The sequence below is a fragment of the Bombus impatiens genome, unplaced genomic scaffold, assembly GCF_000188095.3.
Source record: "Bombus impatiens unplaced genomic scaffold, BIMP_2.2 scf_0142, whole genome shotgun sequence".
In the NCBI taxonomy this organism is placed as follows: Eukaryota; Metazoa; Arthropoda; class Insecta; order Hymenoptera; family Apidae; genus Bombus; species Bombus impatiens.
Window position 1 is genome coordinate 1,311,654 of NT_176561.1, and position 17,920 is coordinate 1,329,573.

The 17,920-nt window shown below is 34.9% G+C and overlaps 1 protein-coding gene across 6 annotated transcripts in view; it reads left to right on the plus strand.

Moving 5' to 3' along the window:
* Positions 1–17,920, plus strand: part of LOC100746173 (teneurin-m) — a 662,892-nt gene that overhangs the window by 136,630 nt on the left and 508,342 nt on the right. The gene's annotated exons all lie outside the window — the stretch shown is intronic.

Below are 17,920 nucleotides of genomic sequence, written 5' to 3' on the forward strand. Positions count from 1 at the left end.
TCATCGAAGAGAAGTAGAAAGTTTTATGGATAAATGATAATGTAGTCGTATACTTCTGACATTGTGAAGGAAAAGATTTTTTCACGTATGTATACAAGGAAAACCATCTCGTTTATCAGAAAAGGAATACATCATAGATTATTTTTAAAAATTGCCGAAGTTTTATATTAGTAAGCAAATTAAATGCGCGATTTTTCCAAACGCATATAATAAAATACTTTGAAATTGCCAATTGATGGCAATAAATGTGTGACGAGATGGTAGAAACATAATATTAAGAAATTGTTTCTTTTTTATTTCATTTTTTTGCTCGAGCAGGAAGTTATAACGCATGTAAAAAAATTTAATTAGAACGACTTTGATTAGACTAATAAACGTATATCTTTTCTAAATTTGACGAATTACGAGTAAAGCTGTTACTTCCCAAAATAGTATCCATTTCTCTTCATATTTAATCATAAAATACAGAAAATAATTCTATGAATTACAGTTATTAACATGATTAATCTGACATCATAAATCTGATTGCTTTCAGGAAGTTAAACGTGTCTGCAATTGAAATTCCCACGACACGTGCATGTTTATTCGATACTTATGACGAATTATCCGCTGATAGGAATCGCTAATGTCAGTAGATTCATAGAGAATGCGGTGGAAATGTAACGTATATAGTAGAAACATTCAACAGGTTGATGTCGCACAATAAAAACTTTTAAGCGGTCGATACTTCTTTAAACATCGCAACCGACGTTAAATAAGAACGATGTTGCCACCAGCTAAAACAAGGTCAAAGCAATGAAATCCTCCAAACACGTAATTTACCCACTGAGCAAGGATTTCACTCTTAACAAATGATATATATTGTACAATTTATAGATTATTGGTGTCCTTGAGTTTTATTAAGTCCGTTTTCAAGATCGTAAATTTCATTCTTTTCGACGAACAATGATTGTTTTTAGTCCTCTTTCGTGTAAACTAGGAAACATTGTGGGTCCCTGGATAGAAAATATTATTTTGTATTTTAATTGTTTCTCCTTGATACATAAAATATTGTTCTTTGCGAAAATCGGTGAAATTCTTTCAACGTTCTCTACTTCTTTCTCCTTTTAATTGTAGAGAAAACATTGATAATGCATTGATAATAGAGAAATAAAGAAACTCCCTACTTTTTCTTATCAACTCACTAATATCATTAATTATTAAATTATTACGTACATCTTTCCTAGTATGGTCTATGTGTTTCTAAATATATTAATGTTTAACTTTTTCACTTCTTGTGTAAAAAAAATTTATTTGTGGTAAAAGACCAGTAGTTCGTATCATTAAAATACACCTTGATATCTGCGAAACTTTATCACCTACTTTATCTATACGATATTTGCTAACTTCGTTTTATATCAGCTGAATTTCGGCTACCAGTCTGTTACATAATGGCAGCGAGTAGTATTTACTATCTAACGAGCCTCCTATAACTGTCTTCCTGAACAAAAGGCCATTGACACAAAGTACTGATAAATTAGTGTATAGCCTAGTGATACATAATCAATCTACTAAGATAATGCGCGAACATGCATTTTTGTACAACGTTACGGTTGTCAACGCTCTTACGTAACTTATTGACAAAGTCAAATTTGTATTACGTTTCATTTGTAATAAAAGAATCGGAAATTTTTACGCATAGTTTTAGACATTCCATTAAGGAAATAGAAATTAGGTGTTTGTTTTATCTATTAATTCGTTAAACGAATCATTCTTTAATTATTTTTAGAATTATGAAATTGGATATTAATAAAATCGAATCAATTTCAGATATGTTAATTTTTATTTTTCCAATTATAAATATAATATAATTTATTTTTAATACAAATCAGAAGACAGAATTAAAAAGTAGAGACTCCATAAATAGAGAAGTTATTATCTCAAAGCATTTTGAAATTGTAACAAGTATGCGTATTCTATTTCGAATATTCTATATATATTTCCATGTTATACAAGTATTGTATACGTCAACTTCGCGTGAATGCGCACAAATTTGTACTTTTGCGATAAATATTGGATTTTGCTTTTATTATTCCTTATATAAAATTCTTCATCATTTGTATCTGAATGATACTTAATTAAATTCAAATCGTATTTGCTCGAATTATTGTAACGTGTCGTGAAAATATTGATCTTAATTTGATGCTAAAAACTGTTTCCCGATAGATTTACATAAAACATAGAGCATAAAATATTAAATATTTTAAATCCAAATTAATGCTAACCTCGATTTACAAATATTACTAAATCAATTATCTAATCAGCGGTAAATTGTTAATGTCGCTGTTCTGATACGGAAAGTTCAAATGGAACTCATTGGATTTTATATTTATCATGTTGCATTTGCACGCTATTTAATTATTTTATTCGGGAGAATAGAATTAGATTTGGAACATTTCATGGTTCGCATTCTACTATCACATAGCGATCATCTACAGTCAATCACAATAATGTACATATACTTATAGAATTATTATCTGCTTTATAAAAAAAAACTAAAACCATGTTTTATCATAAAACACATTTATGAACATAAAACAAAAAATTCGGAAAATTTTATTCCAAAAGAATTGCTGGAATCAATCTCATTGTTGTGCGGTTCCTAACGCATTTATCGGAAATTTGAAGACGCAAAGGTTCACAAAATATAGACAGAATGTAAAAATATGTAAAATATCCAAAGTATAATATTCGTAATAATATTTATCAGGTAAAACAAGTATCTACTTAGATGTGTAAGCATTTCTCTTACTTTTTTAATTACGTCCATAAAAATACGAATTTGCAGAAATATTCTCAGCTTAATTACAATATCTCAAACGTATGATAGTCTATATATATCTTATCAATTACGTATCTCGTTCAAACATAGACGAAACTTCCTGCTGCGCCCTTCTACACACAAATCATTCTTCCCCGGCATCGATCCCAGGAAATTTTACCTGTTCCATTCATGCGTGCCGCTCGTCTACCGCTCGGCTTGACACATGTTTGACAAACGTGCACCTGTAACGACCAACAACAGGCCGATCGATACACCGGAGACTTCCTTTAAACGTCGGCTCCTTTCACGTCGCGATGCAAACGACAGCCGTAACGAAATGTTTCGTAGGAACGGGAACAGGAAGGATAGGGGTGATTACGACGACAGCTTACCGAGACGGATGGCGCACCCGAGGTCGCATAATATACATATGCTTCCGTTCATCAGTATTAGCAGACTTAGAGAAAGTGCGTTTAACCTCAGAAATGTTTAGAAACCTATTAAACCTTTTAACAATTATTATCAGATTTGAAACTTACGCAACGCAGAATTAGGATCATAGAATCGAGAAGAATTGAATAAAATTCACGTATTCAACGTTATAATCGTATGTTATATATGAGTAAAAAATGTGCTAACATATGAACGATAGCGTAGTCACAAACTTACAAACAAACTTTCTTAAGATTAAGAAAATTTAACAAACGTCTCTTGTACCTAGAAACAGTTTGACTTTGTATCGCCTTGCGTTACTTTCGCGGTAGGTGGTCCGAGAGTGTCGGCAAAGAACGTCAAGAGAGCATCACGCTTGTTAGCAGAACGAACTTCCAGCAGCTAATTGGTATTCCTCCGGCGGGAAGTGTCAGCCTTTGACTGATTCTATTTCGAGTAGGTTGCGGTCTTTTCAAGCTGCTCGGTGTGTTTACATTCTGGAGGGAATCGTAAGACAGCAAAGTGGCTGACCAACGTTGACCGAACACAATGCAGCATCTCGAGGGCCTTGAATCTTCTCAGACCGGTTCCATCCGAGGATTTTCAAGCGCTTCTCCTTCTAATCGGTCACCAGGCATCGTTGTCCTGACGCCTCTGAGAGTTCTTCGTGCCCGTGAGCTGTCGAGAAACGGGTTGCCTCTTCTTATAAAACGCACCATCTTCGTTCTTTCTTTCTTTCTTTCTTTATTTCTTTCTTTCGTCTACTATACTGGCTAGTCTTCATTCTTCTCTCTGCCGCAGAAGCGTGATGGCACATTCATTTTTAACGTGTCGAGGCTTCGCATTTTCTCGAGTGGATTTCACGTTTCTCCGGCATATTCTGCGTACGGATATACGCGACCGTTCACCCCGTCTCCAATGCAACGCGTACGTGTCACTCGTGGGGACAAACACAAAGAGATACTATCTCTGGCTATCGAATTAAGAAAAGAAGAGAATCCACTTTTAAGAATGGAAATATATAGTATATATAAGTAGTGCGTTAGATGCGTCTTTGTTTGTGCAAATTATTATCATTTGATAGGTGTATTGTGAAATGTCATTCCTTTGAAACTTAAATTTCCTCGATAACGGCTCCGATATCGAAATTATCACCAGCAAATTATTAAGATCTTCCAGAATTACTTTACACTAAAAGAAGGATTCGTAAGCTGTAATAAAACTATAAAAAGATTTCGTATACACAACATTAAAATAAATCGTCAATTAATGTCGCCTTTGAATATTGACTATTCGAATTCTAAAATTGACGACTCTTATAAATCTGAAATACATTGATCAATAATAAAGAGTACATTGGTCGATGTAAAAATTGCTTCGATTAAATGTATAATATTTTAAATAAACTACCAGAAGTTAAAGTTTCATAGTATAGAACGTATGATATATACACGAACCTAATACTCGGATACTATCAATTCCACTGACAATCTGATAGATACACTTGATCCAAGCAATAAACCAATCCATTGGAAGAAGTTCGAGAAAGACAGAAAAGACGCCACACGTTCAGTCTATTACAGGAGCATCGGTGACTGTTTGTCATTCTAACGCCGTTGATCCGCACCTTTCATCGGTTCCTGAAGGAATTTCCTCGAGTGGCTCGCATGAGCATGTGGATGACGCCGCTGGAATAGTATATGCTCTCGATGACACGGAAGGTGAATTTGGACACCGAGATCACGGTGCAAGAATGAAAAATGAAGGTACGAAACGGAATCGCAGGGAAGTTGACGCATTGCGGCGGGGAAATATGGGTCGTTCCCGATTATGTTGGATATGTATGGTGCTACAGTGGCTCACGAAAGTATTTCAAAACTTTTATCTACATATATTACGTACGCCGTATAAAATACTTTGTAATTTCGTTTGCACTGCAACGAGATGTGATTGTCATGATTATGGGTCGTCCGAAAAGTTTCTTTCGTTTTATAAAGAAATAATGGATGCACAAGATTTTCCGTTTTATATTATCTCATCGAATTACGTATGATCCATTTTGTTCTATCAAGGTAAAGATCACAACGTTCGACAGATTAGGTTTCACGTTTGCATAAAGATGCATCGTTGTAAAAGACGTGTCTGTAAAAGAAAAACACTTTTCGGACAACCTAATATATTGGACAAATTTGAAACAAAAGGCATATATTACATGAAAATTATTTGTTAACATAAAGTACTATGAGAAGAGAAAATCGAATGAACTCGTTGGAGGTGTATAACAATGTAAAATGACTGTGTTATTGACATTTTTCACAAACAATATTAAGAATAATCGACAGAATAATTTAACCTGTCCAATCAATTTCATCAATTTTACGTAGCAATCTTAAATAGACGTACACTTGTATGCATATATACGCGGGGCAGTGAAGACGATGGTGTTATTGGACGGGCATAAAACGGGTTTATTTGTTCACCTAGTTTACACAGCTCTCAAAGTCAGCGGCAACTTCCGCTCGACCGACTATCGTTGAACGAAATGCTAACGATGATGGATGGCCAGCTATCCTTTTCTTCCTCTGAGTAAACCGGAGCTAAAAGAAAATAATAGAAACCCACGTCTCAAACATGCTCATCATAAGATGGCCTGATATTTTAAAACCATTTCACAACATTTCATTTTTTTGGCTTGTAATTAACCTTAAAGGATGCTCGTTTGCATATTCAAATTAGCTATAGAGAAGAAAGTCAAACACCAAGTGGAAACATTCGTGGCTCTAATACGGTGATCCGGTTTCTTAGGGTGAGCTTAATTCATGCATGGGAATGTTCCTTTTTTTTTTAAGGAATTCTTTTCTAACCCTTCGTTCGTTCGATTGAGTCTATGAATTTTTGAACAGTGTTTTGCATGAGAAACGCGACAAGCGATGGAAATTGAATGGAACGGTAATTAGATATATTATATGCAGGTGATATAATAAAATTGAATAACTATATAAAATTCTGAAGCCTGTATATATACTCGAAATTGCATAGATTCTATTCTACCAATTATTATATCAATTAGTTACCCACCTAAAATAATTCTAAATGAGATAACATTATAAATAATTCCAAATATGACTAATAAAATTTTGTGCTAAAAAAACATAGATTATGCCATTGTACCGATTACCATTATATCGATTAACTTAAATCTAATTTAAAAGAATTCTAAATAAGATAAAACTATGAGTAATTCCAACTAAACTAAAGCTACAAATAATTCCAAGTAATCTAAAAGTAAAAGGAAACTCCAAATAAAGAAATAAATGAAGGCACGCGAAGGATTTTAATCGAGCAACTGTTAGCTAAAGATAGGCTGGAAATAGACGCGACACCTTTTATCGCATTACGAGCGACGAGCCGTCAGCTGGACAGCCGTATCGCCATTCTACTTACCTACACCCACTGTCAAGATTCTCCAGGTGAGACGAGCAACCTTCTCGCCTTTCGGATCAAACTGAAACGTCTTACGGGATCTTGGACACGAACGATATGATCCTCTTAATATGTCCCACGGCTTACGAGTATTATGATATTCCCTGCTCTGTTCCTAATTCTTATCGCTGGGAAGAAGAGGCTACCCTCTTGCTTTAAGCCGGACGACGAAGCCCCGACCAACGTCGGCTTACATACATATTGATGCTCCCTGAACGTAGACACTCGCATATTTATACGATAACGAGAACTGTGCTGGTTTTTAGACGATCTGTTCGATTCAAACGTGTATATATCTTAATAAGATCGATTTACAAGCGTATTATTAAGTGTATTATTTCCTTTACCGCGTCTCTTTCTATCGAGAGAACGATCTTGTTAGAGGATTTTTCGCAACTCAATAATTCAATAACAGATTAATTCATATTATTTCGAACGTGAGAGCTAATAATAATTTTAATTGATTACTAATAATTTAATTATTAATCACTTTATTGAGCCAAAGTGACTGCATTTTATAGAAAAATTCCTTAAAGATCTCAAGGTGAGAAGTGGAAAGGTAAAGGGAGAAATACGCGTAGGGTGTTCAAGGGATCGAATTACCAGCATCGTATTGTCCCGTCAAGCACAACTACTCTTCTTTCCTTCAATGATACTTCGAAACTGATTTAAGGTCAAGTTTACAGACACTTGACCCGATCAACCCTTCCTGTTTCAACACTTCATAAGGCAAAATTTACACAGCACGGTTATATTGTAGAAATAGAATAAAATTATAGAATAAACTAATTGCATTATGATATATTTAAAGGCTCTGAAATAGAAACGAAAATCTAATGAAAAGATGAAATTTTCTATCTATTATGAGACAGAATTAATCTAAATTGATCAAATAAAACATTTTATTTGAAATTGAATTTAATCTTAATTTTCAATTTAATTTTCATTTTCATTGAACTAAGCTGAAGAATATATTAAGGTTTACAAGGTAATCTAATAATTACCCTCAAGATTTTTCAGACACTTTCGATAGACGGATAAAAGATGTTTCGAACAAAAGTTAATCAGCTTTCTATCTAAGGAAAACATAAAAGCAAAAAGTATTATGCATCTTTCTTCGTCTTTCACACCATAAGTTCTACAACATTAAAGCTAAAATATCTCTTAAACTAATCATCTTCTCACCCAAGTATCTTAATACCGCTTGTAGAAAATTAAAAAATATATTACACAAAAAAATGTATTATTCCATTTAAAGAGACAAAGATGACCTTGACTTTTCATCGAAGTAAAGCTTTCTTTTTTTTTTAATTCATTGGACTGCAATTTGAACTCGATCGAAAGCTGATTAACTTTTGTTCGACTATCGGAAGTACTTGAAAAACCGTGGGATCTGATTTTTAAACCACCCTGTATAGAACTGAAAAATGGTATTTTTCCCTTGTGCTCGTCCAATTACGCCACCCATTTGTTTCAAACTTCACATATTCTACCTACGTTCTGTCGATCTAGCTTTCAGATTGAACATTTATCGACAACTTTCCATATCAACCAGAAATCTCCTTTTCTTTCTTAAATTCAATCTTTCTGGAGTGTAATACGGGAAATTCGAACAGCTGTCAAATACAATATCGTAAAGGTCTTGCATTTTGTTGTTTATAACGTAATTACGCATGAAGATTGATTACATATCAGAGCATAGCTCTACCGTGTTGTTGGTAATTACTTCATTTTCACGCTTAGTTATTTATTATTAACTGTAATTAAGTTTTACTTGCAATGATTTACATTTATAATATTTTAATACTACGTACATTACTAGATATTACATATGTTTTTTTCTCAAATTTCCATTCTGTGCATAGCATTTGCTTTTGAACAACCCTCGGATACGAATATCCATAGTCACGTCGTTAGTTCTGCAATTAAGAAACCCGAGTAGGAACACGCGAATTCCGCGAATGAGTATCGCGCATTCAAGAATGTCCAGGTCCTCGGCAAAGGCAAGAAAGAGAAACTTCGCTCTAACGAATCCGCGTGATTCTTTTCGCGTCAGCTTTATGATCTCTTCTGCGCCAGTTCTCTTTCTTATGTCTCATCAACGAAACGCTTCGGAATTCATGGCTGCATCGTCATCACCGTCAGTCGCGATAATGAGGACATCTTGCGCCGCTAATAAGACGAGTGTCACATCTCTGGTTCTTGTACATCGCCTTCCAGCCTAGAGTTCTCGCGAGCACAGGAATATCATAATGCGGTCGCTTTGCGAATTTGCTTAGTCAGAACAGCGTTGAACGAGAACCTTCGTACGATTTTGGGAAAACGAAACGCGTTGGATTACAATACGTATAGTAATAACTAAGGCAACGCGAAATCCGCGTTTCACCGTGATGACAACCATCAGGCAGCTTCGAGTGCTTTCGCGGAAATCGGGATCGTGAAACGTGTTATACACTTTCGTTCATAAGTATTAGGATATTTAGAGAAAGTGATGTTAACTTTCGAAACTTAAAGCTTTTTTGTATAACTGACAGAAAATTTAAATTCACTATAACATCATTTTCACATATTTTCTTTTTTATACTTTACATTCAATTCTATTTCCAGAAATAGTTTTTTGTTTAATCATAATTTTTTAACTCTCTTGCCCCTAACAAGTAGTTAATTAACTAAAAGACAAATGTATGTGTTTGCCGTAAAAATTGCTCTGAAGAATCATCCAAATGAGAACCTGTTCTTATTATCAATAATTAATAGAAGATAATTCTTTATCACAAATTTATTTCGTTTTTCAGTTAACAAAAAACGTTATATCTAAATAAAAATTCAATTCTGAAGATATAAACTTGCTAAACATGTAAAGAATGATAAAGAAGAAATAAATGCGGAAGAATTGCCAGTCTTACAAATGGCGAAGAACGATGATTGTATGACAAATGTAATTCCCGTCACGAACTTCAACGGGGCATGTTACATTAGATTGATGCTGACAACGAAATCATGCACGAAAGCACGACTGCCTGGAAATAATGCATCGCATTTGAAAGCCAGAACAATAGTGACAGTTACAATCATTGATCCTCTCCATTTGCTTTGCTTTAATGTCAGCCTGTTTCATTACCATACATCAATAAATTTCTTCTCATTGTTCAAACGAATTAATTACGAAATAATTAGTATCGATTGTAATAATATCTGATTTATTAATTTTCATACGTTCTTCGTTTTTCTCTATCTTTTTATTTTTATTTATATGTAGTTGGATCAAGATTTCAAAGACTTTTCAAAATTCAATAATATCAAAGAGATGCAAACTTACTCGGACACTTAAACATCACGAGCTGAATATTCAACCCACTTCGTTCTGAAGCTATTCGTGAAAGCAGAAATGAATACGCGTCCTTTGAACCTATCTCTCAAGATCAAAATACTGCAAAGAATCAATTTAAAAAGCGAGTCCCCGTCTATTCGAATATACAAGGAACAAATATAACTGCTCAACGAGCGGAAATTATTTGCAAAAAATGCAATATACGAAAAGCAAACAAAACTGTCGGAAAAAGAAAAATAATTCTTCCAGAAGATATAAACAATCAAATATTTATGTGTCGTTTCTTTAAGGTTTGAAGTTGGCGCGTCAATAACCATTCATTTAATTTTGTACCATCGTTACTTAATAACCATATTAAAGAAGAAGAAATTCGCTACAAGTCACGTATATTCAATGCTGAGAAGATTTACATTGAAAATATGAAAATTCATTATCGCCCAACGTTAATGTATAACCAGATTCTTTAGAAAAAGTATCAGGTCGTGCAAAAAGTTTCTTTCGTTTTATAAAGAAATAATGGATGCACAAGATCTTCCGTTTTATATTATTTTATCGAATTACGTATGATCCATTTTGTTCCATCAAAATAAAGATAACAACGCTCGACAGATTAGGTTTCATGTTTGTATAAAGATGCATCGTTGTAAGAGACGTGTCTGTAAAAGAAAAACACTTTTCAGACAACCTAATATATTTCCCATTCCTCCAAGACGAATTTTTCATTCTCATGATTTTATGCGTTTGATTCCCACGTTGATATTAATTTAATCGTGACTGACTATTCAAACGGAAACATTTTCACAACGAGAAACTGAAGGTTGCCCGCGTGATGTTGAACCGCGTATCTGATGGCCGGCGTAACGAAATCAAAGACTCACGCGATACTCGCGCTTATATTCTTCAATCCAGGTCGTGAATCGCAGCGAGATAAGGAGCAGGAAGGGTATAGGTGGCGGCGAGGAGAGGGGAAAGGGCGATCGTTATCGGGCAAAGAGACAGAGAACCCTTTGACTTCGGAATGTTATCGCGGGAAACAAAGTTCCTCTGGAAAGCATAGTTCATTCGGTAAGGAAAGGGCAGAGCTGTGTTTCCCTGCGGGACGCCCAACAGTTCTGATTGAAGAGATACGAGGATATTAAAAGCGACATTTTCTTCGTCCTCGCGATAACTTCGATTTGCAGCCGGCTAGACGTGCACGTAGAAATCGTTGATCGGCTGATAAGACACGGGAATATTCGATATCGTGCGACTTTTAAGTTAGATCGCAACAATTACACCATTTTACGAAACAAACGTATTTACCTAATAGTCGCCCAATAAGCTCATCCACAATTATCGTTTACATTAAGTCGGTGTATATCAAAGTTTTAATTGTACTTAGATTCTTCAAAATATCGTACATCTGATTAAAGTAATATTCAACATCTTTTAATATACTTTTTCAACCACTCCTTTGTTACATTATTCCAGATTTGAAAGAATCATCTATATCTAAAATAATAACATTGCCAAATGCCAGGCATACTTCTACTGACGCACATGGTGCGTCGATTTAGTTTCATATACAATTTAATTTCATATTCTTATTCGTACTTCTCTCAACACTGAATACATATGATTTATAATAAATCTCTTCTTCTCTAATGTGGTTAATAATTAACGGGTGCGGCAAAGTTAAATGGGTGGCATCGATACACTAAATTGTTAAAAAATTTCAAAGAAATGTCACTTTAAAATGAACTTTGTATATTTTTCGTGCACCGGTGAAAAGATTTCACAAGGTTGTTGTAAGTTTGTTGCGCATGAAGATTAATAATGGCATGGTGTGTAATGATTTGAAAGCCGAAATATCCGTTAGGACGATGAAATTAGAGGAAGCGAAAGTCCGTTAATGGATCATCGCGATCGAGTCAGTCATTGCCGAACTAGACAGGCGTACCGATGTGCTATCCTTCTAATGTTTCATATGCTGGTGAGTCCGAGGTTAAACACATGAGAAAGCTGTATTGAAGCACCGATTACCTGCAGCAATATCTAGAATTATTACTATAATCTCTTAATTCATAATAATTTATTTGATACAAAACAAACGAGCAATCAAAAACATCTTGTAATTGATGCATATAATTTACATATGCTTCATTTGTATAATTGTATATTTTATCAGTAAAACATAAGATTCTTATTGACAAATTTTCTAATATATTCTAATTTTTTTTAATTGACAATTTTTTTAAATTTTCTGTCGTAGTAAAACTTTTCTAAGATATTCGTCATAATATCCTCTTTCTGTATCTTATGATACCTTATATAATATCTTAAATTACACGAATATTTTTTCAAGATTATGGCAATCTAAAGCAACATAGCTTAAGCAACATAACATCTAGCATTTTCAAATTAATAATTACGTATTCTTTCGCTGCTAGAATCGAACTCGCTAAATTACACGACGAAAGAACCTGTATCACAGTTCAATTATTAAACCGCATTAGTGTTTACAGATCGATTTCTTGTATGACGTAAGAGCTGGAAGTTGATTCTTAAATCGATTTTCCTGTTCTCGAGCAGTTCCTTCCCTAGCTATGCATAAATGAAAGGATAAGGCGGAGGCACGATCGGAACGAATTAAAAAATAATAAGAACAGTCCTCGATTTTATCGCTTGTTGCCGGCACACAAACGTCGTAGAAACGATTCATAAGGAGGAATAACTGTTCGTCAGCGAAATAAATATCTGGCTTTAACGAACCGGCTCTTGGATACTATCGATCCATGGCGGTATCTCCTTCCCGCGTCATTAATCCTAAATAAGGTTTATAAAATAAAGTGGAACGAGCCCGTGGAGATCGATAACCTAAGGGAATAGTAAAGGTTATTCCGGGCTCACCTGAGATTCACCGATATGGTCAGAAGCAATACTTTCCTGCCATTGCACGTTCCTCATTCTTCCTGACGTTAGATTGCTTCCATTTTTTTTTTTTTTTTTTAACTGAATCTCGCTATAATTTATACCAACTGTTGATTATCCGGCTACCGTAATTCCTACGCTTCTCAAATTAAGCGTATAACTTTTATCGATGAGATTCCACCAAGTAATTCCTTTCCAAACGCCTCGGATCGTGATCGATGGCATCGTAATCGCAGAATCGCGCGAAACGATCGATGAATCGTTCCTTTTTCAATTATTAATTCCAATGAATTCAATTCCGCGAATTTATTGAATACATTATTGAATTATAATTTTTATTTCCTGTTTAACCAATGCGATTGTATGGATTCTTTTGTCAAATTAATTAGACTGTAGCGTATAGATGAAATGTCGTTTGTTTGAAGTTGCAATTTGACGTGGCAATACCTGAATTATTATTAGCGAATAATTAAAATCTTCACAAGAATTATTTCACATTGAAGTAAATATTAAGATTAATACGTAGGATATCTTAATATTTAGAAATAAACGTTTTTATGAAATCTGCGAATGAAGTAGTTTTTAAACGGATAAAAAAGCCAAACTCTTAAAATTAAGAGATTAACTACGAAGTTTAAAAGGATAATTTGCGAATTGGTTATTTTCAGCAGCTTTTAAAAGAATTCATTTATTTAAAAAATATGGTGAAATATTATTTATGCTTTTGACAGTTCCATTCTCGAAATTTATTTATTGAATTCATTGTTTACAACAATAACATTTATCGTACGCGAGAGCAGCGCATTTTGAACGAAACGAGGAAATAGGTACATGAAAATGGAAATCCTTACAAAAAGAAATATACGAATAAAGAAATATTGCCACGTACGAGAATCGTGAATAAAAATGTAAAAATAAATGAATTTCTTCGCAACGTGGCGCGAGAGAGATTCAAGCAAGTTAAATTATATTACACGTAATATAATTATTAAAATTTATTCCATATGAGCAGTTGAAATTACGCGTTTTTTGTACTTGACGTCGGTTACGTAAAAAATGTTCACAATTTCTCATTTTATCGGAACGACGAAAAATTAAGAGCTAGTTATACCTATGTGCTTAGTCCGCTTTTACAAAGAATTTAAATTACTGCTATTATTAGAATATCAATTATCTCAATATGTGAAAAATTTGTTAATGATTCAAAGAACGTAGAAATGCAATTTTTCAACAGAAGGTCAAAAGTTCTGTCTCGATGAAGTAATAGATTAGCTTAATCCACTTAGATTAAATCCACTGTTTAATCCGCTAGAATAAAATGTATAAAACATACTCCGACATCGTCAACTGAATATAATTTCTCAATAAATAAATAAGAATTTAATTACAATAATTTGCATAAATAAATTTGATTTTTCTTTTTCGTGCTTCTCAAGAAATCCGAATGAACTCGTTACACAACCTAAAAGTTCAGTTTATTCCATGGTTATACATCATTTCTAATGATGGTAGAATGCAAAGACGTATGTAATCGAGGGAGTGCAAGAGAAATACTACAGCCGTTGTTCGTGAAAGCCGGTGCTGAGTATTTCACGGTTGTACATGCTCATATTTTATTCGATACATTTCACAATATCCTAGTGTTTTCAGCAATTTCCCGTTTCAGCAACTAGGGCGGAAGAAAAAACAATCCGTTCCAGGTAGCAACGTGAAATTACCAACCATTCGATTCATTTCACGCTAGGCTAAATCACTAACGTATACAACCTTTTATATAGTTATCGTTTTTATGGATCGCGTTCACCGACAGAATATCAGTGATAGCATCAACATTAATATATTCGCTTATGTTCGCAAGTAAAATTGTGATCGATTAATCAGTTGCTTGATGACTTAAACGAATTATCATATTTTGTATGGAATCGAAAAATGGACTAATACTTATGAACAAAAATGTCTATCCAGATTGTTTCGAAATTTTACAAATACGATCACGACATTGCAGCGGAAACCAAACGAAAATTTTCATATAATACACATAATACGTTCACAAGAATTTTTTATGGTAAGTGCTCGAGTAAATGTAGTTTAATTAGATAATGTTCAAATTAATACTGAATATTAAAAGGTGATTGGTTATTAAAATAAGGAACATTAAAAATTTTGATGAATTTTTATGAATTTACGGAATATGATATCAACAAGATCCAAAATGGTGAAAATTCAGTTCTTCTTGTACGACTTTTTCCGTGCGTGTCATTATTTTTTAGCAGCATCCGCGGTTCGTGAAATACAGCCGCATGACAGAAAATCTATGATTTGATTTGACGTGACAGCAAGATAATGGATTCGAATGTCGATCATCTTCCAATACTACGGTGAAGAGTGATCGCGAAGACAACAGGTGCTCTTAATTCTTTGTCCGACACGTTGAAAAGATTATTAAATTATATCAGCGTGAAATCTGATTTAATTTTAAATGTAATTTGGTTTTGATTGGAAATCAATGGTAATCCATTGAAAGTTTATGAGAATGATATCTCGAGGACTATTTTTATTCATTATTAAAATTAAAGTTCATGACGGTATAATTATAATATCCAGATTGTAGATTTGTATGAATTTATAAAAAGTTTAAATGTGCAGAAATAAATAACATTTACCAATTAATTGGTTAAATTTAAAGTTTGTCGAAGGTAAATGTCTCGTTAGAATGTTTATGGAGTGGAAGAGATTTCTATTCAAGTTTCATTACTTCAGGTCTATCCATAAAAATACGAATTTCCATAGAAATTCTCAATCCATTAATATCTGTGTATCAACAAGTTTACGATAGTCAACTTAGTTAGAAATTCAACCATTTTTCATCGTTTGCTTCGAAGATTTCATCACTTTATCACATCGTCAAAGGCTTCAAACGATCAAACCTTGACGACCAATCGTGACATCCCGATACAATACGTGTAACGTAGAAAAATGGAGCATCGTGTACTATCCCATCTACATTCAGACAAAAGACTGAAACCCCCAAGTCCCATAACCATTACTTTAACAGTGGTACCATCAGCCTGATCAGTATTTTATTCGGTGCAAGCGTTCGAACACCGCCGAGGAACCACAAAACGCATCCTCGATTGGTGTATAGATCTGATTGGCGAGATCTAACGAGAAGAAACCCGCAGCTCGGATAAGATTCATAGAGGTGATCTAGCACGAGGGAGAAAAGACGTAGGAGATGGCAGACGTCCTCCTTTTTTTTTCTTCTTCCTCGTCTCCTTCCTCTGGACGTGAGTAATGAGCGGCGTGAGAGGCAGGCGTGGCTCCATCAGACGATCCTCAGACCACGAAAATCTTATCGGCCCGAATACGCCTGATTCTAGATTGAAGAGCACGGTTTCGTCGATGTGGGAGTGGGAATTACCGATCAAGGACCGATTTCAACACGACGCGGAATCACGTAATCAAAGATAGTCGTCGAAAGTTCGAGGAAATTCGCTTTTTACGGTTTATTGATTTGTTTTTGTCGTTGCTCGTCGTTGAAATCAGTGATCTCGCGTTGCATGAATATACGCAGATATCTGTTGCAATTGATGGAATTAAAGTTGTTAGCGTGATCGGAAAAACCAGTTATAATTTTTTATTCGATCTCCGCAAATGACACAGGATACACTCGGTATTAATAATCTCATCAAACTGAAAATTAAAAAGGTACGAGAAAATACAAATTTGCATAAATATCCGCAAACTACTGTGTGTATATCCCAAAACTGCAACGTCTAAAGCAATACGTCAACTGTTCCAACGAAGCAAACCTCGCCTGACCTCAAACTCCAAAACGTTCCTTTCTATTCTCCATTCCCAAATCCCACTAATAACACAGACCGATCCATACACGGCCTATTTCCATGAAGGCTACTCGGTAGCGTGATTTAGTATACCAATCCTCCGTTTCTTGTCGAAGCTATAGCGCAAAGGATCGGCTGCGGTTGTCTAGATCCCTCGGGCTAGCTTCTCATTACCCCTTGCCGATGCTTCTCGTAGGATGGGTCCCGCGATGGCAATGGTTGGATGGTGGCGGTCGTAATCGTGGCTCGCGTCTCAACAAAGGAATCGTTATTAAATGGCGCGCTCGCTGGGAGACGGTTCGCGTGGACAGTTCCCGTGAGGAAAGATGGATACGTTCAATCCAATCCACAACGCCCGCCTCGCCACAGGCCTGAGGGTAATTTTTATAGAAGCCGCGATTCACTGTACCACCGTTACTCTACCACCCCCTTTTCTCTCTTCTCTTCTGTCGTCTTTCGAGCGAGTAATTTCTTGTCTAGGATCCCCGTTTCTTCTGTATCAAGTACGGAAGAAGAGGAAGAAGAGAATAAGGAGATTCTCTTCTTCTTCTTCATCTCCTTCGTCCTCTTTCTGTTCCTTTGCTTCTTCTTTTTCGTTGTGTAGGTTGTACTTCACCTTCCATCTTAGTGGCGGTTACCGGCGCCAAGATTCCAGATAAGACCGGGAGAAAAATGCGACCGAGTATCTCTTCCCTTCTACGTACTTACCTAGACGTAAACGATTTCGTGGATTAAAATGATGCGCCGGGGAATTCCGGCCACGCCAACGAAATTCGAGACGAGGCTTGTGTGTGGAATTGCTGCGTGTGCCCAGAAGAGCTTCTTGATCGCTAGCATTAATTACGTCCCGCCAGGTTTCGATATACGCTGCCGTTCGTAAGTATTAGGACACTTTAAGAAAGAGAGATTAATCTCAGAAATTGCCAGAAACTTATTAAAGTTTCTTTTTTCATATGACAGAAATTTTAGATTCGTATCATCATACATCGTCGTATACAAAGTGAACCAAACTTTAATTGTAAATTAAAACATATAAGTTCCTCGTACCTATCTTAGATTTCTTACACCTAACTTTTTCTAAAAGAATCTAAAAAAATCTTTGTTCCTATTTAATAA